This window comes from Pelodiscus sinensis, chromosome 5, assembly GCF_049634645.1.
Source record: "Pelodiscus sinensis isolate JC-2024 chromosome 5, ASM4963464v1, whole genome shotgun sequence".
Classification (NCBI taxonomy): Eukaryota; Metazoa; Chordata; order Testudines; family Trionychidae; genus Pelodiscus; species Pelodiscus sinensis.
The window spans coordinates 60,446,911-60,473,641 of NC_134715.1; the positions used below are offsets into that span (position 1 = coordinate 60,446,911).

The window sequence follows — 26,731 nt, forward strand, 5'->3', positions numbered from 1 at the left end:
TCAAAATAACTAGCGCTATTCTGAAATAACTTAGTCCACGTTAGGCAGTTATTTCAAAATAGTGTCAAAATACTGTCAAGCTGGAGGACATCTTACTCTGACTCCTGTAACCCTCATTGTATGAGGTCTAAGGGAAATCAGAAGAAGAGTGCTCTATTTAGAAATAAGTGCTATATAGACTCTACCTATTTTGAAATAAGCTATTTTGAAAATAAGATACACAGTTGATGTAGCTCAATTTACATAACTTATTTAGAGTTAAGCCCTGCAGTGTAGATGCACCCTAAGTGACAGTAATTTAGCAGCTAGTACTCTTCCATTTGAGTCAACACTGAGCCTGTGCCTAGCAGTGCTTTAGTGGGCACTGTATTATCCAGGAACATCTGTTTTTTATATAAGATATAAAATCAACTAAAAGTCTGACACTGTTGTGCAAGAACAGAGTAAGCAATACTATCATGTCCACATTCCAACTTAAATACATACTCTCTACTTAACTTGCACTACAGTTTCAGTTGGATGCAACCATGTTCTGCACTTTCTGTCCTAAATTATTTATTGTGTAAAGGTCATTACAGCCACTGCAATTCACCCCAAAGTTGCCTACAATTCAGTGGTGTTTGAATGATTTGTGTATGATATATAGAGTTTGTAAGGGTCTTGGAATCTTTGTGATGAATTGTACTTTGTTCATGTATACCATCATACCCACGCCAGGCAAACAGGGCTGTGAGAATTGACAGTTTAGCTATTTATGAGTCAAACTCTTCAAAATTAAACTATACTAGAAGGAAACATTTAACTATTCTGGTTTGCAGATATTTAGTTTCCCCCCATCTTTGTTTCTTTATCAGCATTTGCTTGCATGGCTGGAGGTGAGTTATGAATAAGAGAGAGAAGGGGAAAGCTCATTGTCCTTTCATCATCAACAAAATGGAGCAGTGTATTTTCGCTGGAAAGGTAAAAGCTTATAATAGAAGAGGAGACAGTGAGGTTTTCCCCTAGAAAGAAACTTCCCTCCTTGGTTTCCTTGGCTATTAATACAGTAAAAGTGGAGATTAAAGGTTAAACTTGGGGTATATTTGCTCCATTAAGGTAGAGAGAGATTGTAGTAGTACTATTGGAAAGATGTCTAAACTGCTAATAGTCATTGTGGGCTGCTAAATTGGCGATTGAAGGGTGTGTCTAGACTACCTAGTTTTGTCGACAAAAGTGGACTTTTGTCAACAAAACTATACCAGCGTCTACACTACTGCTGAGTTCTGTCGACATAACGTCGACAGAACTCAGCAGTTTTGTCGACGCTGGTATACCTCATTTTACGAGGCATAACACCTTCTGTCGACAGAATTCTGTCGACAGAAGGTGTTATTGCCTGTAACACTGCATCCAGACTACAGAGTTCTGTCGACAAAGCAGCTTGCTTTGTCGACAGAACTCAATGTGTCTGGACGCTCTTTGTCGACGGAAGTTTTGTCGACAGTATCTGTCGACAAAACTTCCGTCGACAAAACGCGGTAGTCTAGACGTACCCGAAGGTGCTACATTGTTCTGTAAATTACGTTAACATTGTTTTATGTAAAAAGGTCTGTATTTGCTGATTGAGAACAACCTACTGGGAGAATCTGATGTTACCCCAAGTTCTTTTGTACTAATTTTTGATACTAGTTAGCTGTGTGTAATGAACTGTTTTTCAGTCTTGAAATGAGAACTTTGTTTTAATCAAGCTTCAGTTTTTCCCTGAGGTATTTATTTTGGGGTTGTGACAAATACATACATATGCATATACAGATATATTGTCAGAAAGCGTTAGAATCTACTTTTTTCTATGCAGGTGTTAGATATATTTTTAATAACTGTGGGGGGGCATTGCCATTGAAATAATTGAATCGGATGCATAAATACCTTTGTGAATCTGACGCTATGTTCTTTATCTGGAATCATAAGTAGCCATCGCTCCTCTTCCCCTATTTCTGTCTGCCATATATCTAGTGTTTTTTGTTGAACAACATGTCCAATGATTGCTTACAGACTATTAAATAATGTATTGACCTCATAGACATTACATACCAGGCACAATAGTTTTTCATACTAAAGGAGGTACACATTAGCCTCAGTCCTGGAATCAGATCTGCTAATAGGGACTACTGTTCCCATGCAGAGACCCACTGACTTCACCACATTTCCCTGAATTCATTAATTATCTGGAATTAGGTTTCAGACAGGAAACCAGGGATCATACTAGCAGATGGTCCTGTAACCCATTATCTATAATGTATAAATGGATTGATGATAATCATCAGAGGGAATTCAACTGAATCAGAAGCAGCATTGCTGCAGTTTGTTTATTTCTTTTCTGTGCTTGTGCCTCAGATTCTTTCATCAATACAGAATTAGTCAGTGATTTAAATTAGACTGATTTTGTGTTACTTTCTCTCTCTTTCAGAATATATACAATGGCTGTTATTTTACCAGAAACTTGAGTGAAGTCTGGACTTCAGTAGGTTCAGCATCTCATCCATTGTTCATACACTGCATTTACATAGATAGCAAGAGCTTGTATCAGTAACAGTTAATTCAAGGCCCCCATCCAGCCCACCTGCCCTCCCCAATCAAACTTCATGACAGAGTAAAAATAAAATCTCTACATTCAGTGAAAACTCAATTTTTATAAATGAATGGATATAAATGGCCTATTTGGTCTTGAGTATAATTTATGTCACTTTATACATAGGCCTTAAAAGCTCCTGTCATATATTTCAAATATTTATTGGAAAAGTTGTAATATTATTCAACCCAGGAAGCAAAAAATTGTGGCACTTGTTGGGTTTAATGCTTCAGCCTGTAAGACAACATTAAGTAGGATTGCACTGCAAGTGAATGCATAATTTCAAAGTCAGTCTGAGTCCTTCAGAAAGACTGAAACAACTGCACATATTTACCTCATTTTTCTGAACTTTCAACATGTTACACAGTCAGTAAACTACTTGTCCATGACCTACTATAATTAATCTTTGCAGGAAGAAAATTCACTCTATTATTAAAGCACGTCTGTACGCTCAAAACTCTTCACTAATGTCTGCCTGTTTAGTCTTCTTCCAGTTTATATAATGTACAAGTGTAATTTGGGTTGCAGCATCTTTAGTGGTGGTACCAAAGATATTTCTATCTTTTCCTATTTAATCTAATATGTTGGCTTCTTTCTTCATTCTGAATCTTGCTACTGTGAATTCTAAAACAGTAACTGTACATGTGCCCCAAAGCAAGGGATCTATTTCAATAACACAGTGCAAAAGAGGACTTTGATGGTCAGCAGACAGTCTTGTACAATGTTTTGTTTGCCATGGAGTATACAAAAATTTTGTAGATCCTTTTGTCTCTGGTACAGTGACAGTGATTGGTACCACCAGTAAGCTGACTATATCTGGCATCCATCTTCATTTTTATTTCACAGACAACTGCAAAAGTATCTTCCTCTATGAGTGAATTACATGTGTCTCACTATGATATCTTTGTCATTTAATTTGTTTCCTTAGGCATTGATTTCAAAACAAACTGTTTGCAGTTCTTTCTATTATATATTTAGTGGGGAATAATTCAATAGCAACAAACCTACACCTCCTTAGTCTTTAAATACAGAGGATAGACTCTCTAGTTCAAAACATATGTCTCTAAAATTGTAAATAAACTGAAAGCTGTCTAGAAATAGAAGTTTATCTTAAGTGCAGACAAATTGCAATGAAAACAATCTATACTAACAGGTGACAGATTATTTTAACATGCTTCTATGCACTTCTCTTTGGGAAATATCCTATGGAATATGAGAAAAATGATAATGTTTTTCACAGTTTTTTTGACTATCATAAATAATTTAATAGAAAATGGTATTCGTTTTACAACACCTCATACAGTGGATAACAAATCTTTGTAAATTATATATTATCTAGCATATTCTATAGCATTTTAGAATGGTGTCTATAGCACTTTCTGAAGAAATGTGTTGGTTTAATCAATAAAAAAGTCTATAGGACTTTTCCATAAGTGTTCAACTGCTGACAACAAACACTAGATAGCGTAATTATTTCCCATGTAATGCAAGTCCTTTTCTTAACAATGAATAAATAAAAAGGATATTTGTTTCCTTGAAAATAATCTATTTCATAAATGTAATGACGTGAACCCAATTCAGAGTGCTTACTCAGGCAAAAATTCCCCCTGAGGACATAGAAAAGACTGAAAGTCAATGAGAGTTTTGAGGAATGAGTGAAAAATTTAGGACTGGGACTGATACACATTAAAAAAATCTTTAAGTATCTCTTGGTGCTAAAAATTGAGTGTCTCTGTATCATTTCTATATCTGGAATCCATGTGATTTGTAGGCAGAAAAATCTCTATACTTTCTCCCATAATAACATTCAGTGAAGAAAAATTGCCATCTTTCTAATGTAAAGAATAATTAGTGACTTGATACTGCTGTTCAGTGCAAAGGGCTTTTATAACTAGACAATGTAGTAAGTGTAGATATCAAAAACTGCCAATATGATGGGTATCTAAAGCTAACTGACACTGATATAGGATTTAACTAGGATTCACTCTTCATGTGTGAATGTGTTTGCTTCCTGAAAAGGTGAAGACAATGCACATCAAAATCAAGATAGCAAAGCTTATACATGAAATTCAGTTCTTATGGCATAAAGAAGTAGAACAATCCGTCAACTACTAGATGTATTTGAATCAGTGACCATATTAAAGCCCATTTCTGCAATAAGTAAAAAGTCTTTGTTTTTAGGGATCGCAGTGCTTGTGAAAGGTTCTAGAATGAAATGAAGTATTATATCAACAGAACAGATGTGACACAGGCACTTGCACTACCGACTTCACTGAATCACACCATTGTTACAGTGGGAGCATCTTTAGAGGTGAAAGCATAGTTCATTTTCCCATTCAGTCCCTCCCCACTTTGCTGTGGCATCTAAGCCAGCACTGTAGACTGTTTTATTGATTGCATGTTGAATAAGAACTGGATCGAAACCACTAACTTATTTCACATAGTCCAGCTTCTAGTCATAAGATGGCTATGACTTTTGGTCATAGGTAACCTGAGCCAAACCAGCCTAGTGATGTAGATGTGAAAGGAACTGGGGAAATTATTAGGTATTGGCAGAATGTTGGTCCTTAGAGTCATGTATAATCAAACTTCCTAAGAATATACTTCCCGCCCCATATTTTTAAATACAACAATTTGAGAATTTCAGATGGAGGCAATAATTTATTTTGGGATTAAGGTGAAATATTTACTTAGCCTGCCTGTTAAATGATTTTTGTCATATATCAGTGTAATGACATGTAAATCAATGAAGGAATAAAAAGTCTACAATATGAACATATGTACTTGAGTTTGAAATATGGAGAATTGTCTGAGTTATTGACCCAGACAAAGTATGTCTGGAGATGAAATGATGTTCTTTGTACTTTATATGCTGAAATTCAAAATAAGTTTTCCTATCTTGAACCATTTATTTACCTTTATCTTGAAGCTGTACAATAATCATGATCAGAAAAAGAACCTTTATGTAAGCAATTGGTTGGAAAAATCTCCTGAAGAAAACTGAAAAAAATGCCTTAACCATTTTACATTATTTGGGGTAGAAAGATATGTTTACTTGGGACTTATAGTTTGGATGCCAAGTTTTGATCCATTACATTTTTTAAGAGATAAAATTGACCCAATATTTTGATCTACAAACACCAAAACTTTCTTTATTTTAAGTCTCAGAAGGCTAGCCATGTTAGTCTGTAACTTTAAAAACAATGAGCATCATGTGGCACCATAGAGTCTAACAATATATCGTCTGCTTTCATTAAAATTATTGTACACATTAGTAAGCTAATTATTAATTAATGTAATATGTTAATACGCTTATGATATAATATGTTTGTTAGACTCTAAGGGTACGTCTAAACTACATGCCTCCGTCGACGGAGGCATGTAGATTAGCCAGATCGGCAGAGGGAAATGAAGCCGCGATTAAAATAATCGCGGCTTCATTTAAATTTAAATGGCTGCCCCGCTCTGCCGATCAGCTGTTTGTCGGCAGATCGGGGCAGTCTGGACGCGACGCACCGACAAAGAAGCCTTTCTTGATCGGCACAGGTAAACCTGGTTTCACGAGGCATACCTGTGCCGATCAAGAAAGGCTTCTTTGTTGGCGCGTCGCGTCCAGACTGCCCCGATCTGCCGACAAACAGCTGATCGGCAGAGCGGGGCAGCCATTTAAATTTAAATGAAGCCGCGATTATTTTAATCGCGGCTTCATTTCCCTCTGCCGATCTGGCTAATCTGCATGCCTCCGTCGACGGAGGCATGTAGTTTAGACATACCCTACGGTGCCACGGGACTGCTTGTTTTTAGTTTAAGTATGAATGTTCATTATCCAAACCTGGATGTTGATTCAAATGCCATCTTTAGCTAAGATATACATTCTTGAAATCCAACATTTATAATGCAATCACCAATTGCATGCAAGGTGGGATTTTTTAAAATGGCTTGCATATCTCAGCAAGGGAGCTATTGATCACACCGGCAGAGAAAATATAGCACTTGACACTCTGGGAGGAGGAGTGAATTGAGGGGTGGGCTTGGCTACGGTAGGGCCTTCATCCCGCTCCCCACTCTACAGCTGATGTGGAGCTCATGAGCTGGCCAACTCAGGATTTTCCTATGCTAAGGGAATCCTCAGGTGCTTACTTCTCCATATTTCACAACCAGTACTAGCTGCAATATCAAACAAGAATTTATCTGATGATCATAAAAAAGTTGTGACAAAAATCTTAGAGGGACTTAAATATCTGTAATAGAGCTGGTATGTATTCTGATAGTTCAGAATCCTGATGATGATTTAAAAGTTAATACTATCCATTTAATATCTGAACATTTCTAGCAGGAACACTCTGGAATTGTGTTTGGTGAGTCCCTCCTCCTCCCCCACCCCTCCATTTGACTCCTGATCATAGCTGAAAAAATGGCACTTATTTCCTATCATATGCAAAAATCCAAGTTATCAGTAACATGGATGGAATACTTAATATGAGCATAAAATGACTAGCCCATTTTTGACACTATTTTTGTAGCAGTATGGCAGCTTAATGATTTACGTTGCTTATAAATAAAGCATCTATCGGTATATATACCAATTTCAGCAGACCTGCAATTTGTATTTAAATTAATCTTAGGATGACATTTCAATATTGATATTAATAAGAGACTCTCCATTAGTTTACAATTTCCAGTATAATTCTGTGTAATGAAAAAAGATATCAATAACTAACCAATTCCATTGCTTATCTGTTTTGCTCTCTGGTAGTTTGATAAAATAAACTTGCTGGTATGCTCAACAGAATTTTTCTTCAAGGGATAGCAGATAGAATAGGTGAGTTCCTGAAATGTAAGAAGGCATGTATTTATAAAGAAAAAGCTCCATCACAGTAGTTGCTATTAAAATTCAGTATTTACCAGCTATCATACCAGAAGGGTAACTAGATTCTTACAATAGTCTCTATGTTAAGTAATTGCTAATCCTGCAATTAGTGTAAGTATCTGTTATGATTAGTGGGATATGGTGGGCCTAACTCTGTTCAAAGCTAATAGCTTGCCCCCTTGACTGGGGTTGAATGGCTTCTCCCCCTATGTCACAAGTGAATACTGAGGACAACATACGAAAAAATAGGAACAGAAGCAAAGGTTAAAAATCAGGAATGCAGAGCAGGGCACTGAGTAGAGAATCACCAGCAGTGCTTGCTCGTCCTTTAAGGTATGTAAGGAGTCAGTGGTTACTGTCCAGAAGAATTATGGCTGGGGTGGTCATCAGATGAGGGAGTAGAGATAGGGCCTACCATCTTAGAGCATCCCCCCAATCCAGAATCATTCTCAACTTCTGATGGATGGCTGTCTTGGCCACTGCCAGATGGTTGATGAAGAAATCTTGCAAGTTTGTGGGGTCAAGGATGGGCTGTGTGGAAATAAAGAGATATAAGGAAAAGCTAAACATTCTGGAGGAGACTGAAGCCTGAAACATTCTTTGCAGACATATGACATGTATCTCAACACAAACAAGCAGGTATCAGAGGAGATCATCAACTGTACCAGATATAAACCCTTGCTTAGAGCTTTAAGAGCCTTGTGGGCCCAAAATATTTTAAGAATAGGGATATATCCACTGGCCAAACATAAAAAACTAATAATACATGTTATAGTCTTTAGTATTAAAAGAAATAGTTATGTGATGATGAAACATCCTAGTTAACATTATGCAACATATATTTTAGCATGAACAATAGAGCATTAAATATAGATGTTAGTCTCTAAAGTCACATACCTGGTTTATTAATTCCAAAGTACAGTGACTAATGATTTGAAACTCCAGACACATTCACTAGTACAGTGGAATGAAAAAAAACCACACCTAACATCAGCAGAAATGCCAGGAATATTAATGAGGCTTTTAAAAGCCTTATAGTCACTAACCTAGTTTTAATCGATGGCTTAAGAAGATGAGAAGAGAGCGTTTGTGATCAGAAGAGGTCAAAGAATTCCTGTGTACATACTTAATGAAGAATACTTTGAATATAAAGTGGCTTTATTCCATATTTTCCAAGTTGAGATGTGATGTGTTAATTAAATAAAAGAATATGTACAATATATTAATGAAAAGTGTGCTTATGGTACTGGCATTATCTTAAAACACCTATTCAATACCTACCTCAGCTTTATATCTAAAGCAGAGTTCCTGTAACATAGAGGCATTCACCTCCCATGATCAGTGTGTGCCTGCACTCACTGAGGGTATGTCTACGCTACAAAGTTAATTCGAAATAACAGCCATTATTTCCAAGTAACTTCAATAGCATCTACACATGCAAACTGCTATTTCGAATTTAATTCAAAATAGCAGAGTGCTTATTTCGAATTTGGTAAACCTCATTCTACGAGGCTAATGCCAAATTTGAAATAGCTAGTTTGAATTAAGTGCTGTGTAGACACTTAATTCGAAATAGGGGGCTTCCACTCTGGGCACAATCAGGAAAATTCCTCTCCTCTCCCCCAGCCCCGGGGCCCTTGAAAGGGTAGAGTCTGGTCACTGGGCATGTGCGAGACGGAGGCCTGCATGCAGACAGACAGCCCTGACAGCTCTGCACCCAGTGGCCAGACAATGAGCTGGGCAGCCAAAACCAGTCCAGTGTCCCCATACCAGTCCCCTAGTGCCCAGGGGCCAGCCAGCGGCCATAGACGGCGTGTGCCCACCTGGACTGGTGCAGAGATTATGGACCTCACTGAGGTGTGGGGGGAGGCCTCCAATGTCCATGATCTCTGCACCAGTCAGAGGAATGCCGCCGTCTATGGCCGCATAGTGGCCACCATGGCCCAGAAGGGATACAGGTGCACCCAGGAGCAGATGTGCCTGAAAATAAAAGAGCTGAGGCAGGCGTACTCCAGGGCCACCAGGGGCAGCACTGCAGCAGGGGTTGCCACCTCCCCTACTTCCCCGCCCTCAACCAAATCCTAGGGGATGGGGCGGTCCATGCCAGCCCGGGAGGCAGCGAGATGGGAGCTGAGGGCCCTGCCCCAGCCACACTATACACAGGACAGGGGCACGGGTGCGGTCTCGGGGCAGCTCCCACTCCCAGCAGAACCGGACATGTCGACCATGGCCTCTGTGCAAGCACATCAGCTGTGACGGTGCAGAGAACGGTCACCCTCACCTCACAGGGGGGGCTGGGTATCATCCACTGTGTCCCCAGGGAGAACTGACCATTCCTCTTCTTTCTTTGTAGCCACACCAGCTGCTCGTGCAGGGTGCACGAGCTCCCGCACCCGCAGCCTCAGCAGGAGCACCACCACGGGGCAGGGGTACCAAGAGCAGGACCTGTAGGTCCTGCGAGCCCAGACCCGGATCATGGAGCAGTGGGTGCGGGCAGAATGGGAGTTCTGGTGGGAACTGCTTGCCCAGGGTCATACCATCTGTCATCATCTGCAGGCCCTGGTGCAGAGCGTGCTGCCCCGTGCCGGTCCTGCACCTGAAGCCCCCCAGCTACTGTTCCTCCTCCCACTCCTGCCCCCCCTTTTTCCTCAACCTCCACACTCTCCTCCTCAATCTCCACACCCCCCACCTCAACCTCTGCACCCTACTCTCCATCCCCCTGGGGAAGCTGAGTTCCCCTCCCCCATGGTGCTGGGAGGCAGTTTGCCCGGCAAGACCCCCACCCCTTCTTCCCCTTGCTTCTCCCTTCCAGCGCCCTCCTCCAAGTTTTCCCTCTCCCCCTCCCACACTTTCTCCTGCCCTCTCCCGCCGCCCTTCCCAATCTCCCCAGAGTTTCATCCCCCCCCCCCAGTTTTGTTAAATAAACAGAGTTTGTATTTTTGAGACAAAAATGCATTTTATTTAACATCAGGAAGGGGGGGGGGGCATAGGGAAGGGTAAGGATGAGAGGGAGGAATGGGGCACAAGCCCCCAGTGGGGCAGACCAGGGAGACTGTTAGCGCTCCTCAGGGTGGAAGCTCTCCCGCAGGGCCCCCTGGATCCTGATAGCCCCTCAATGGTCCTCCTGGATGGCAGCCTGCAGACAGTGTAGCCAGGCTGCTGGCAACGTGTCCATGAGACGCAGCAGAGTCCCCAGTTGCAGAGTGCTGTGTGTCCCGAGTGAGGGCAAGCAGAGCACTCTGAGACACAAAGGCTTTGCTGTCCCTCAGCGAGGTAGACCCACAAGCAGAGAAACCTGAGAACAGTCTGTTGAGGATGGGGGGTAGGGTCCCTTTAAGCACAGGCTTTGGATAGCCTGAGGCAGCAGACCCACACACTAAATCCGACCCTGATGCCCTGCTGGCACTGGTTCTGGCCAGCCTTACCTTCAATTCAGGGTCCATTCAACGTGGACACGCTATTTTGAATTAGAAAAATGCTATTTCGAATTAGTTTTTGTGTATAATTGCGTTATTTCGAATTCGCTTATTTTGAATTAGCACTGTAGTGTAGACATACCCTGAGTCAGAAAGCCTTCTTTGGGTATGTCTACACTATCACCCTAGTTCGAACTAGGGTGGTAATGTAGGCAACCGGAGTTGTAAATGAAGCCCGAGATTTGAATTTCCCGGGCTTCATTTGCATATTGCCGGGCGCCGCCATTTTTAAGTGTCCGCTAGTGCGGACTCCATGCCCCACGGCTACACGCGGCAAGGACTAGGTAGTTCGGATTAGGCTTCCTATTCCGAACTACCGTCACGAGGAATAACAGTAGTTCGGAATAGGAAGCCTAATCCGAACTACTTAGTCCGTGCCGCGTGTAGCTACTCAGCCCTCTAATCGATTCACACTCTGTATGAAATACAAAGCCCTTAGGCTACACCTTTAACAGGGGCCTATATTGGTACCCTCTTGTCTAGTGTCTCTCTTCGGCTGTGGCTAGACTACACAGTTCTTACAGAAAAAGATATGCAAATTGCAAACTGCAATTTGCATAGCTTTTTCCACTTCTTTTTTCAGAAGAGACTTTTCCAACATTTGGCCCATCTACACTGGGCCAAATGTCAGAAAAAAACAATTTTTGGAACCTCCCTTCTTTCTCGTTAAACGAGATTTACAGGGATGCCAAAAAAAAAAACCTGCGCCTGCTCTTCTGAAAAAAAAATTGGAAGATCAGATGCATTCCTTGGATGTGAGCGAGTCTAGACATACCTTTAGTCTGTCCGTTAGGTCTACTTCCCCTTAGTCTGTTCCTCCAGTCTGAGACAGTGGTTCCTCCAGGGCTTCCCCTCCTGAGCCTCTTTCGAAAGATCGCGTCTAGACTGCAGGCGGATCTTTCGAAAGAGCAATCCGCTTTTTCGAAAGAGAGCACCCAGCGAGTCTGGATGCTCTCTTTCAAGGAAGCCCTATTTACATTGAAGAACGCCTTCTTTCGAAAGAGGAACTTTCGAAAGAAGGCGTTCTTCCTCGTGAAACGAGGTTTACCGCCATCGAAAGAAAAGCCGCGTTCTTTCGAAATAATTTCGAAAGAACGCGGCTTGAGTCTGGACGCAGGGGAAGTTTTTTCAGGAAAAGGCTACTTTTCCCGAAAAACCCCCTGAGTCTGGACACAGCCCTGGGGGCACTTCTCCAGACAGCCTGCTTGAGCTCTGCTATGCACTAACTGCTGCTCTGTTTTGCAGGTCCCTTTGTAGACTTTCCTGGCCCCTGATTGGCCTATTCCTCCAGAGTTGCTCTAGCCTCCTGGAGGACTTATCTATGGCTCTTTTCTGGAGCAGGATATGGCAAAATCATCTTGTTGCAGTACCATACACCTCCTGAATATTCCAAAGTGTTTCTGTGCCAATCCAATTCCCAATTAATTTACTAATAGCATACCCATCACACAGGGATAGCATTTAAAAAGAAGAAACATGTATGAGAGAGAAATGAATGATGAACTGCTGTCAGAGAAAATGAAGAATATGTAACTAATTCCTTAGAGTAAAAAGTATCAAGCTGTCAGAAAAATTAAAACTATTCACTATGAAGGAAAAAAAAGGGTAAATGGCAAATATGCTTCATGTTGTACAGAATAAAATGAAATACCTATGTGATGGTGAAGCTATTTTCCTTATGTGGTGAAAATAGAGCTGTAATATTGGGGATCCTTCCTCTTCAGTCCAGATAGAGGAATATGAAGCCACATTCTCTCTGGTGTAACTTCACCAAATTCAATGGAGTTATATCCAGGATAAGTTTGGTTTAAATAAATATTACATTCAGTTCTGGTCATAAGATCACTTGAAATGTATTGACAAATTGGATAGTATTCAGAGTAAAGCAACAAAAATATCAGGGGGCTGACTCAAGGTCTAAATATATGAATCTTTGCTGAGGAAAGGACACAATAAAAGACTACAGATATTGAAAATGTGTAAATACAAAAGCAGGAGGAAAATTATTTAGGTGATGTTATTAGACGGCATAACTAGGTGTATTGGGTTAAACTAGAATTGGGTGAGGCTGAATATCAGGAAATATTTCCTGATTCTGAACTATATTCTACATTATTTGTATACTGTACAGAGTTATACACTGAGCTTATCACTGTAGTATCTTAAACAAAATAACTACTATTTTGATTTTCCTCATATGTTTTCATTTTCATTCATTCTCACCCTTGTTAGACTCTGCAAGTCACTCTTAGGCGATATGGTAAAAATCCCAATACATAGTACTTTTAAAAATAGACTGGGAAAAAACATCAGTTTATACATTATAGAAAAAAAATCTGCATTTGATTCAAGAAAGGAGAAACAATAGATAATTTCTATATATAACTGCTGTGATTCTGTGGACCAAAATGAGAAGACAAAGTAGGTGTAATGTGAAGGGGTTTTTTTTAATTACTTCCACATACATGTTATGCCAATTTAGACTTAATGGCTCCTTTGTAGTAAATGGAAGTTTTGCTATTGATTTCAATTGAGTGAAATGTCACCCATTAGACTTATTTAGATTCCCTCAGACTCATAGCCGGTTGCCAACATGTTGTTATGTTTGGCATAATATGCACCACATTAATGGGTATCATACACAATATCCAATGATGAAATAAATGTAAAGTTATACATTGTAAAATATAATCCAAATTATATAATCTAAATTAGCTGTTACCATTCAAGAATGAGAGTTTGGAGTCATCATGGACAGTTCTATGAAAACATCTGTTTAATATATAGCGACAGTCAAAAAAGCTAACAGAATGTTAAGGAACCATTAGGAATGGGATAGATAATAAGACAGAAAATATTGTAATGTCACAATCCTAAAAAGTTATCAGAAATAGAATAAAAAATGACTAAAGGTATGAAACGGCTTCCCTGTGAGGTCCAATTAAAAAGCTGGAGTATGTTCATCTTAGAAAAGAGATAACTAAGGGGTGTTATGGAAGAGTTCTATAAAGTAATGAATGGTAATAAGAAGGTGCATAACACAATAATAACACAATTATATGGGGTTACTCAATCAAATTAGTAGGTAGTAGATTTAAAACAAACATAAGGAAGTTCTTTATGCAATGCAAACTCAACTTATAAAATTCATTGACAGGAGATGTTGTGAATGCTAAAAGTGTAACTTGGTTCAACATTAGGGAAGTTCATAGAGGACAGGTCCATCAATTGCTATTAGTCAAAAGGACCAGGGATGCAGCCCTATGCTGTCATTATCCCTAAGCTCTGACTACTAGAAGCTGGCACTAGACAACAGAGGAATGCAACACTCACTAATTGTCCTGTTCTGGAATTGTTCATTCCATCTGAAGCATCTGGCAATGGCCACTGTTGGAGATAAGATACTGGTTAGCTGGATCATTGGCTAGATCCAATATGGCTGTTTGTATGAAATATATGTCTGGAAAAGTGAATTGACGGTATTACGCTCTGTTCACAATTCTGATCACCCATGACAAGTACCCCATAACCCTTTGGAAAGCTGAAATCACCATTATCATTAGAAAGCCTATCAGAAGCCATGATATGTAAATATTGTGTCCAGGCATAGTCTGGGAATGTACCTCTATGCCCAACTCTTTTTGGACTATGATCTCATAAACAGAGATTAAAGAACTCTTACAAACTGATGGGTTGGATTTAGTAATGTATACAAGGCTTTGTAATTTGTAAAACCATACCAGGGCTGCTACTAGCTGAAATCTCTAGCTTTGAATCACACCTTCTGTGAAAATGAACATAATGGGAGATTACTTCCTGAAGGAGGGTCTGTATGTCTCCTTATTGTATTATAATGCTTTGTCAGTAGACAATAAATTTGATCAAATATTATTTGGTCTCCTTAACATTCTTAAGAATGAACCATGAGTATAGTCAAACAATTAGCTACATGCTTTAATCAATAGGCTCATTGATTTGAAGGCTATAAGAGACCACTGTGATAATTTAGACTGGAGTTCGGTATAACACAAGGCATAGAATTGATCTTAAATGTTTTCTGGAACAGTGGTTTTCAAACTCTGTGTTGTGGAATATCAGGCACTGGATCTTGTTGCTGCAGGAGAATCAGGTGACCAGTGGGTAGGCTGTCATAGCACCACAGACTACGCTGGGCCATAGAAGTGGCTGGCAGCTGGCCTGGCTACTGGTGTGGGGAAGGGAGAGAGCGCACATAGTGAACCATGCACTGCCTCTGCCTCGAGGACTAGCTCCATACTCCCATTGGCTGGGAATCTTCTGCAGGCTGCTTCAGAGGAGCAGCATGGTCTGTGGTGCCAAGAGAGGAAGAAGCCTGCTTTAGGCTCAAGGGAAGCCCCTCCTGTCCCAGATTTGACCCCCCTCCAAAGCTGAGCCCCCTCTTATTCCCTAAACCTCTCAGCCTCACCCCAGAGCCCATACTCTAGTCAAATTATGTTGGGCTGTGGGTATCAACAATTTTCTTCAACTGGTTCATGAGAAAAAAAGTTTGAAAACCACTATTCTAGAACCTGTCTTTTAGAACAACAGCAATCTTGATTTTAAAATTGCCAGTGATGAAGAATCCACCATACACACTGATAAATTGTTCAAATGGTTAGTTATCCTCTTGGTTAATCATTTATGCTTCTTTCCAGTCTGATTTGGTCTAGCTTCAATGTCCAGCCATATGCTCACGTTATGCCTTTCTTTGCTAGATTGAAGAATCCACTATCAAATATTTGTTACCCAGGTTGGTAATTGTAAACAATAATCAGGTCATTGCTTAAACTTTATTTTTTGTTGAGCTAAATAGATTGAGCACTTTTAGTTTATCAACATAAGGCAGATTTTCTATCCTTTAATCCTTGTTTGGGTCCTCTGTAAACCCCCTCTAAATTATCATTTTTCTTGACTTGTGGACAACAGAACTAGCTACAGAATTTTAATAGTGGTCTCACCAGGGCCAAATATAGAAACAAAGTAACTTTGCTATTCTTACCTGACATGCCCCTGTGTATGCATTCAAATATTGAACGTAGCCTTTTAGGTACAGAATTTACCCGGCTGTTTGTGTTCAACAGGTTATTTGTTATGATCTTTTTCTGAGTCACTGCTTTCCAGAATAGAGCTCCACGTTGTATGAGTCTTGCCTACATTCTTTGTTTCTATAAGTATTTAACCAATAAAACACTTTGTTTACCAACTAATTTAAAATTGCTCTGTATCAATTACCCATCCTTCTCATTTTTTACCACACCCCCAATTTTGGTGTCATTTGCAGTCTTTATCAAATGGGAATTTTATGTTTTCTTTTCCAGATCATTGATAAAAATGTTAAATACTACAAGACCAAGAACAAGTCCCTGTAGAACTCTGTTAGAAACAAACCAATTCAATTATATATTCCTGATTACATTTTGAGATCTATCAATAGGCCATCTTTAATTCATTTGTAACCCTTCTGCCGGGTAGGTCCGGCAGCAACCAGGGCTGGGTTGCTATATCTTGGGGCCCATCTCACACAGCACCGGCTCAAGCCCCCACCCAGTAACCTGGGAAATTCACACACCCATGGGTGCTTCTGAGAGGCAATGCTTCCCCACTTGCAAGCACAGACTCTGAGTGTAGAAAGAAGCATTTAATGAAACAGAGAAAAGGCGGCCGATGGTGCCACCTCTCTGTACGGTTCTGCTGCAGCCTTTACCACGAACCACTCCGCCATGCTCCAACAGCTGTCTTGTTCCACTCCACTGGTCATTCCATTGGTCACCTGCCACTGCTCCTACTGGATGCCCGCCGTTCCCACCGGCTGCTCCACTGGTCGCCTGCCACTGCTCCTACAGGCCACCCGCCAGTCATTCCCACCAGCCACTCCGCTGGCTGCAGTGGGTCTGGCTCCCGGCCAAATCAGTGATTTCAGCTCTTAGTGATTTCAACTCTTAAGCCATCACCTAGACTGGCAAAAGATTCCAGCTTCCACTGGACTAGCAACAAAAAGACTCCTCATGGAGTTTGCTTCAGGTCTGTCCTTATAACAAAAGGGGGAAAGAGGCAGGTTGGGCCAGTCTTACAGCTCACACCTGGCAGGCATGAAGCAGGCTGACTCAAGCCCTTTAGCCCTCTCCTCCCCCGCCCAGCTCCATTCACTCAACTCTGGAAGGGGGGAGGCTTGTTCCAGTGATGGTGGTGTCTGTCCTGCAAGCACTGGTCTCATGTTTTACAGTTCCCACATTTAGGGGTAGCATGATTTGTGACCCCTCACAACAGCCTGAAATTATTTACAATATATCACATTCCATTCCAACACTGATCCTCCATCAGCCCTGGCTGAGTTGGATTTACATAACCACACCTCGGATTCCTTCCCCCTCCTGGCATGAGCTGTTTTTACATATCAACAGTTAACAGTTAATTATCTTGCAGTGCTAAACAATTGGAGTGAGCATCCCCACCCCCAGAGCAGCTCCCTTCTTTTAGCTGGCTGACAGCAAGCAGTAGTTCAGCCCCTGCTTACACATTTAACACGTGCCATATTCATTTGATATGTTTTAATACACATATCGTAATTAACACTCCGAATGGATCAGCACCCTGTCATTGGTAAATTGACCTTATAATTTAGAAAGAGGCTCTGAAGCTCAGATGTTTATCCAATGGTAAGCTTTATTTTGGAGTTAGATAAGAAATTTAATAAAACATGTTGCAAAGTTCAGTATATGCACAATAGCCACTTAAGAACATTAGCATCTCTACTATATTCAAAAGAAGCATTCTCCTTTTGTGGTAGTGCAATGGCAAGTTTTAATTTCTTAAAGAAGAGAAAAGCAAACAATAAACCCCTACAACTAGCCTTCAAAAACTTGGTTTTATTTTAAAAAAGAGCCAGAAATAAATAATTAACTAAGTATCTGAATATACTAAGTAAATGGAGAGCTTGAATAACAAATTGCAGCTTAGGGAGAATGTGTTTAATTTCATATGCTGTAGAACAGGGAAAGGTTGGTAGTGGTGGTGGATGTAAATGCTTTTGTACAACTTGGACTACACAGAATTCCATGTTTAAAATTGCATTTTTTTACTCTCACCCTTCCATTTTTTTAAATGAAAAATGTTTACAGAATATTCTATATATGTATTTTAAAATCAAAGCCTTATAGTATTCCATTAAGAAAAAAAAATCAGGCTACAACACCCGCATTCAGAGAAGTAGGTCAGAATAGGTGATGTTGTACCCACTTACATGTTAATGCAAGACCGATTGTGATTATACTCCAACAAAGAGATGCAAAGTAGGACAGTTTTACTATAGTTCTTAATGGGCTTTAAAACTGTTCAAATGAAAAAATCCAGTCACATGGCCATTTTCTTCCAGCCACTTCTATTTCTTTGAAAGATAGTCAAGACTGCACTTTTAAAAATTAGAGCATAAAATATATCTTACTATACAAGAGTACTTCTCTCTTGTTATTTTAAAACATAAACTGTAATTCAGGATGAATAAGATACAGATGGTATATATTATAACCACGATACAGCATACAAATCCCAAAGAATTATAGTTTATGACACCATTAAAGTTAATATGACTCTACACAATTTTGAAAATGTTCTTGGTAGTTGTTCCTAATCACTAGTCATCAAATGGGAATTATATTGAACAAATAGTTTGCAGTCACATTGGAAAATCAGTGAATTTAGACCCATTTTGTGTTTAATTTTTTTATTTCAGAAATAATTTTGGACTATATAAACAGAATAAATTCCACAAATGACAACAAAGTAAAAGAGCTGAGCTAAAGAGGAACATTGATGAGCAATTAATATTTTTATGGAAGAGGAGATACAATGTTAAAGTTAACATATGGAAACACAAGAATAATGTGCCAGAAATGGGGGAGTTAGACTTTAAATTTACATTTTATTAAAGTGATTCACAGTAGACAAAAGTATGCAGGGGACTACAGAAATATTGTTATCAACAGTCTGGTTAGCCTTGTATATCATAGAGCTACTGTAATATCAGCAAATGAGTGTGGAATTCTTGACACTTTATTCTCCTATGCTTCATATTTATTAGGCTATAAGTTTTGAAACTGAGGTTATAAATGTTTCCTTTTCCCACTGAAAGATATCCCTTTGTTTTTTATTCAATGGCTATATTGCCATAAAAACAATGAAACAAGCAATATCTGCTATGTATATCTAGGTCTGGGCCATAAAGATGTGGCATGCATTGCAATTTACTTAACTACTCAGCAGGCTACTTTGGGAATTCTTAGGAAAACATTTAATCAAAGAAGAGAGAAGGGGAGGTGAAGCATATGGTGGAAATTCCTGTGCAAAACCAAATGCATGAACAAAGATGAAAAAGTAAAGTCATACTATACTGTATACCACTTTTAATCCAAAAATCTAGTCCGCCTCAGTGGGATTCCACATGGTACAAGTTTCAAATAAAAGGGGTATTTCCCAGGTATCAGTTTGATCATTTATTGATGCTCAATGTGAAAAATGTTGTATTATCTCTTTTCTCCTCATTTTATGTTTCTCTCTTAGGAATTGTCATATTGGATGGACCAAAGGTCCATGTAGTCCAGTTTGCTTGTTTTGACCATAGCCAGTACCCAAGGCTTTGGAGGAAAGTGCAAGTTCTTTGTGGAAGACAGATACTTGCATCCTATTAGGTCTCATCCTGATCTCTAGTGGTTAATAATAAAGATTGGCGTAAGCACAGGAGCATGCAGTGTAATATCCCTTTCAAATTTGTTATCATCATTAATGACACCATTTAAAACTTTTTAAGTTTTTGAGCTTAATAACATTCTGTGACAGAGTTCCAGAGTCTAATTTAACTTTGAATGAAAAATTATTTCCTTTTATTGATTTAAAAGAATTCCCACATTTTTGTGCATTCTGAAATAGATTGGGAACTTTGATTCTCTTTATCATCTTTTTACCCTTCATTCTTGTATGTACTTTTATCATGGCCCCCTATTATTTGTCTCCTTCATAAGGTAAGAAAATTCCATTTTCTCATATCTTTGCTCATGTTTTCCCTTATCCTTGATCATTTTCATCTCTCTTATCTGACACACTTTCTCTAATTCTACAATATTCTTTCTGAAATCTAGTGATGAGTATTTCACATGACATTCCAGAGGAAACTTCAGCATTTGTTTATATTATCGTTATAGTTTTGTATTATTCACTATGCTATTCCTTATCCATCATAACATCTTCGCTTTTTTGTAATGACTGGGACATTAGAGGGACATTGGTCCCAGATGCCATGTCTGAGTACCACAAGTGACAAAATGTGACTATACGTGAAAGAAAATGTAGAATCAAATGAAATAAAAATCTCAAATGAGCCAAAATGTTCCAAAGAATCTCTTGGATAGTAATTCCATGCTCCAATAATAAGAATATAGCTGTAGGGATATATTATCAACCATCTGATCAGGACAGTAGTAGTGACTATGAAATACTGAGGGAGATTAGAAAGGCTATCAAATTAAAAATTATTGATAATATAGTGGGGGATTTCAACTATCCCCATATTGTCTGGATACACGTCACCTCAGGACAGGATGCAGATATTAAATTTCTGGATACCTTAAATGACTGGTTCTGGAACCCACAAGCAGAGTGGAAATTCTTGATTTAGTCTTAAGTGGAGCGCAGGATCTGGTTCAAGAGGTAAATATAACTTGATCACTTGGAAATAGTGACCATAATGTAATAAAATTTAACATTCCTGTGATGGGAAAATCACCTCAGCAGCCCAACACTGTGGCATTTAATTTCAGAGAAGGGAACTACACAAAAATGAGGAAGTTAGTTAAACAGAAATTAAAAGGTACATTGACTAAAGTAAAATCTCTGCAAGCTGCATGGAAATTTCTCAAAGACACCATAATAGAGGCCCAACTTAAATGTATACCCCAAATTAAAAAACACAGTAAGAGAACCAAAAAAGTGTCACTGTGGCTTAACACTGTGGTAGAATAGTATGGGTGCTGGGTATTGTAGGCAGAGGGAGCTGAGCAGCCCAAACAGCCTATGGTGGCCCCTTCCCCAGGCCAGTCTACTACCCACAGGGAATTGGGTTTGGACATGTTGCTTGCCCAGTGCTATGGGGTCCAGAGCCCTGGGGCTGTGAGCACAGTGGCCTTGCCACCCAGGGGTTGTGGCACATCAGGGCTGGGGCCTTGCCTCCCTCCCCCGCAGTTGAGAAGTGCTGGGTCATGGGCCACAGTGGGTATGCTTTGAGATCCTGCAAGGCTGAGGGGGTAGAAGAGAAGGCACGAGGGGAGCCAGGCTGCCTGTGATGCCAGGTATAAGGGCTGTAGCCATGTAAAAGGACTATAAAACCTCTGCAGCTCAGTGAAGGATCATTTAGACATATTCTTTGTGAGTATGTCTCTGTGGTTATGTTAAAAACTTGTGGCTGGTTTGTGACATCATACTTGGGCTTGCAAGGCTCAGGACAAGGGGCTGTTTAATGCAGAAACCTGCACTCTAGTACCTTCATAGGTGGAAAGCTTCCCGAGCTCAGCAGCAGCTTAGCCCAAATATCTGCCCCTTAATGTGAGTCAGCTGGCAAAGGGAAACTGTGGGTTTTAATTGCAGTTTAGACATACTCTAAGAATGTAAGACAGTAGAGCTAAGGGAGGATGTCATAACATCAGCTCCCAGAGGTGCATCACAGAATACCTTTCTTAATGGGTAAATTTTTCAAAATCGTTTAAGTCCCATGTTTGAAGGACATAGGCTCACTTTAGGCACTTTTGAAAATTTTTCTCAGTGCCTCAACCGTAAAGATTCTCCTAGACTTCAAAATCTTCATCAGTTGCCTAACACAAAACAGAGAATAACCCACACAAATACTTAAACCACAAATACCTTCTCCCGGCCCTTACATAAAAAACAGTACAAAACCAGGTATAGCAATCACAGTCCAAAATACGTGATTTAGTCCAACTTGGTCATAGCATTACTGAGCTGAAATTTTTTTTTAAAAGTTGAGTGGCAGTACTGACAGTGATTAGTCACTGAGAACATTAAAGATCTTTCTTCTCTCCTCTTCAGCATTATAGAATGTAGGTGACCTTGGGAAATGTTTCTTTTTGGATGCAACAGTTCTATTTCAAAGAACCTTTAAGCATTTTTATTTGCCATCTGTTTGTTTTTACACTTTTGGACTGAGAAGCCAAGAAGGAGATCATGATGAATGTTTATGCAAACCAGGTAATAAGCACAGTAAAAAAAGGGAAATTTATTTTTGCACTAAGAATTTATTTGGAACTAGCATTATATGCCACAAGCACAGGAGTTGGAGACAATGCACCATATTTTTAAGCTGGTATAAATTTGCATTGCTCAACTGAAATCAAGGGAGTAACAGCAAGTTACACCAGCTGAGCATCTGTAATGTAAATATAGAGGTTCCAGTTGTAGATCTTGAACCTTGAGCAGGTGTCATGGCTTAGACAGATTTGAGCACTCAGAATGTGGGATGGTTCTGAGAACATAGTATTTTCAGAGAATCCAGAAGACTGACTGTTGAGAATATTTTGTTACTGCTAGAATTTATTTCTGTTCAAATTGAGCAAAATGCAGGTGAGCAACATGATTTTTCATGAGACGAATGTGAACTGGAGACTGATGCACAATATTATGTGAAGCTGGCTACTTTTTAGAAAACAGAGGCATAGAGGAAGATGAAAAAGCTCAAGTGAATGTTTTCCTCCTTCATTTCTCATGAGATGCAGACTTTATTCATATCACAATGTGCCTGATAGCAATATAACTATTGTCTAAAGCTGTTTGTAACCACTAAGTCAATAAAAGCATTTGGCTTGCCCATATGTGATGTTTGTAATACAGGCATGGGAAACCATATTCAAAAATAACACAGCCACAACAGTCATACCACTGGTTGATGTCATTGTCAGAAAGACTCAAGTTCCCTGTTGAAAGGCAGGAAAATGGTCAGAGAAAGAACAGAATGTGCCTTTGGATTTTACCTCTTTAAGGTGTTCTAGGCTCCCAGCTCTTAGAAGCTTTTTATTTTTATTTTTAAATCTAGAATGAGATGCAGAGAATTTGCTAATTTGGGTGGAAACAACTGCTGAGTCTGTAGGACCAATGCTTGGCCTTCTGAGTAGGAGAGTGTTTTTTCTGTCCCTAATCACCTGTCAGCACAGCTGAATTACTACAAGGTGGGAAGTAAGCACTATTCCCCATATCATATCTGTAAAAAATCTGTCTATTAGTCTATTGTTTACACCAAATAAATTTTGTGTATCAGAATACCTCCTGGAATAAAAAGGATTCTGGACAATATTTTAAAGTGCTATGGGATGTAAGGTGCTAATAACCAGTCATTATTATTATTATTATTTTATTATTTTATTATCTTTAGTTACACAATTGCAAAATGCTTTTTTCCACAGACTTCTGCCTCAGTGAACATGTTGGAGGCACAAGAATGCTGAATTAAGATTGGACAAGCAACAACAAAGCTGGGAATTCTTATCTCTTCAGTGTTCAACTTTGCAATGTACTTTTAATACTAGAATATGAATAGACTCCATCATGAGTGAGGATAAATTAAAGGAGAAATTGATGATTTTATTATGAGAAACATCATAAGGGAAGAAATAATACTTGTGAGTTCATTTTTTTTACTTTTCCAAGTTGTGCTTTGCTATGTGATATGTGACTATAATGAGCAGTACCGGTGTTTGGAATAAGTAGTAAATTATGTGAGCTTTGTTTTTCATTTGCTGATATTCATGCAAAATGAATAAAACAAGCAAAATGTTTTCCTAACCTCCCCTGTTGAATTTTATATCAAGAATAAGTAGAGAGGAGAAAGCAGACATGAGGGAAAATATTATCACTTCACTGGAAACAAGAGAGGTAGCCATTTGTGAATTCTGCTGACACAAATGCACGAGAGAGCTTTATTTAATGAAAGAGCTGTTTTCTCCTTTTACATTATCTGTGGTTTCACTAATCAGTACACAAGCAAGATTGTCATTTTGAAGTTTTTGAAATAAACCTATTAGTAAACAACTGAACCTCTACTGTTATCCTCCCTCCCCCCCCCCCAAAAAAAAACCAAAAAATTTTTTACTGGGCTATATTCTCCACTTAAAGGTGCACATGAAACTGCCATAGGACTAAATTCTTAGTTGTCCCAATGCCTTTAAAAGGATTGTATAGGGTCTGAATCATGGCAGATTTTGTGTCATTATTTCTAGCATTTCAAGTAGCTAAATTTATCCTCGAGGAAGAGACCTTTTTCTGAGGAAATTGCTAATCCAGAAGGCTCTCAAATTTTTATCTACCTCAGCTCAGATACCAGGCCCAGCCATTCTTATTACAATTCTTTACACAGTTTTCGTCATTGCTTTCAATTAAGAATATTGAAAATCTTATGAAAATTAAGAGAAATAGCAAGTAGACAGCGATAAGGTCAGGGAAACATGACATATGCAAAGATTCTTAAAGGGACTCAATTTATGAAGTCTGGAAGACAAGAGATTAGGAAGAACATAATTACACTATATAAATTAGGGATGTTAAATATCAGTTAATTGAATAGTCAATTAACCTCATGAATTTTTATCGGTTACTCGACATTCTACAAATACATCCCCACTCCCAAGTATCACCCTGCCACTTTGTGCTGTTGCTGTGCACAAGAAGCAGCAGTGTGGGGTGCCAGGCAAGAGCTTATCCATGAGGGGAGCCAGTTTAAAAACCAGCTCCCTTCGTGGACCGGCTGCCTGCCACTCTGCGCTGCTACTTCTGATACAGAGGCAGCAGTGCAGGGTAGCAGCAGCTCCTGTCCGGGGTTTGTATGTGTGTGTGTGTCTGAGCTCTGGAACCCAGCATGAGCTAGAACTGAGCTGGGCTGCCCACCTTTCTGGCTCTAACTTTAACAGCAGAGCTGCAGCAGGGCTAGGTCCTGGACCCAGTGAAAACTGGGGACTAAGCCGGACTGCTGGCTAGTCTGCTAAAAAATTTACTGTCAAGGCACGGAGGGAGAGGGGGAAATGCATGTAGTCTTTTGATCAGCTTTTATCTATCAGTTAATCGACTACACTATTACATCCCTGATATAAATATCTTCAGAGAAAATCATATAAATGAAAGAACAGGATTATTCACATTGTCTGAAAATGGTAAAACAATAAGTAATGGCCTCCAGCTAAAAATTTAAAGATTCAGGTTACTCTTTAGGACCACGGAAACACAATTTACATATTTCTGAGTTCTAATCCTACTTCTAGTACTGATTTCATAGAATGTTCTTGGGTAAATTACTTAAACTCCCACTCCCTTTGATTTGCCTGTCAGTGAAATTCGACAAAACTGCTTGTACTTCATGGGTCCAAGAATTAAACAATGAATGTCTTCAGAGTACTTTGAAGATGGAAAATATTATCTAAATCAGTGTTTCTTAAAGTGTGTTCCATGGCACTCTGGTGTGCTGCGAGGCAGTTGGAGGTGTGCCGCGAAGAGAACAGAATTCAGAATAGCTGCCCTTAAAGGGAAAAGCCTCCTTTTTTTTGTTTTTGTTTTTTTTCTCAACAACATTTACCTGGGGGCTTTTTTTTCCCCTTAGTGTCCCCATAAAAAAAAAAATATTGTTTGGTGTTCTTTGGTCGTAAAACGTTTAAGAAACACTGATCTAAATGCTCACTATTATTATTAAAAGTAATTGTTAAGGCAAAGATTTCTGAGATAAAACATGATTGGAAATTATATAGAGGAAATGTCCTGTACTGTTCATATTGTTGGTCTGTACTTCTGAGACAGAAGAGATATGATCTTAAAGTCCGCAAGAACTTCCTCAGGATAAATCTCAGAGGGGTAGCCGTGTTAGTCTCTAGGGGTACGTCTATACTTGCTCCCTAGTTTGAACTAGGGATGCAAATGTAGCTGACCAAAATTGCTAATGAAGCAGGGATTTAAATATCCTGCGCTTCATTAGCATAACCTGTGCATTATTCCTCAAAGAGTAGTAACATTAGTTTGAACCAAGGGGTTTGATTCAAACTAATGTGTCCCGGAGCGCACTTCCAGGTTCAAATCAGCTGTTGAGAGGAATAATGCGTGGGCGAGGTTATGCTAATGAAGCATGGGATATTTAAATCCCCGCTTCATTAGCAATTTTGGTCAGCTACATTTGCATCCCTAGCTCAAACTAGAGAGCAAGTGTAGATGTACCCTAACTGAAAAAACTAAAAACAAACAAAAACAGTGAATCGTACTGCAGCACCTTAGGTATGTGTACACTAGCCCCCTAGTTCGAACTAGGGAGGCTAATGTAGACATTCGAACTTGCAAATGAAGCCTGGGATTTAAATATCCCGGGATTTATTTGCATGTTTCTGTCCGGTCGCCATTTTTAAATGCCACTAGTCCGGACTAACTGCCCACGGCTACATGCGGCAGTTAAATGGTAAGTTGAACTAACCCTTAGTTAGTGATCTCCAGAAGAAGAAAAACAAGAACTCATGTACTCCCAATGCAGATAGAGGTAAGAAATCATTTTCAGGATCTGTGCACAGGTCCTATGTCAGAGAATGATTTGGAAAAAAATTTTTGAAGGAAGGGAATAGAAAGAGACTCTATCAATTGCAAGACATGGGATGCCTTGTCCTATGAGTGAGAGGCCACTACTGCCACACCCAAGAGGAGGAGATAGGAGTGACAGTGGTCAGGGACTCCCTCCTAAGG

The 26,731-nt window shown here is 39.5% G+C and overlaps 1 long non-coding RNA gene across 1 annotated transcript in view; it reads left to right on the forward strand.

The window, feature by feature from the left end:
- Nucleotides 1-23,722, forward strand: part of LOC102458040 (uncharacterized) — an 80,872-nt gene extending 57,150 nt beyond the window's left edge. Inside the window, exons 2-4 of the long non-coding RNA XR_331993.4 lie at nucleotides 22,064-22,222; nucleotides 23,064-23,196; nucleotides 23,431-23,722. This is a non-coding gene — a long non-coding RNA (uncharacterized LOC102458040). The remainder of the gene's footprint in view (nucleotides 1-22,063; nucleotides 22,223-23,063; nucleotides 23,197-23,430) is intronic.
- The last annotated feature ends 3,009 nt before the right edge of the window (nucleotides 23,723-26,731 follow it).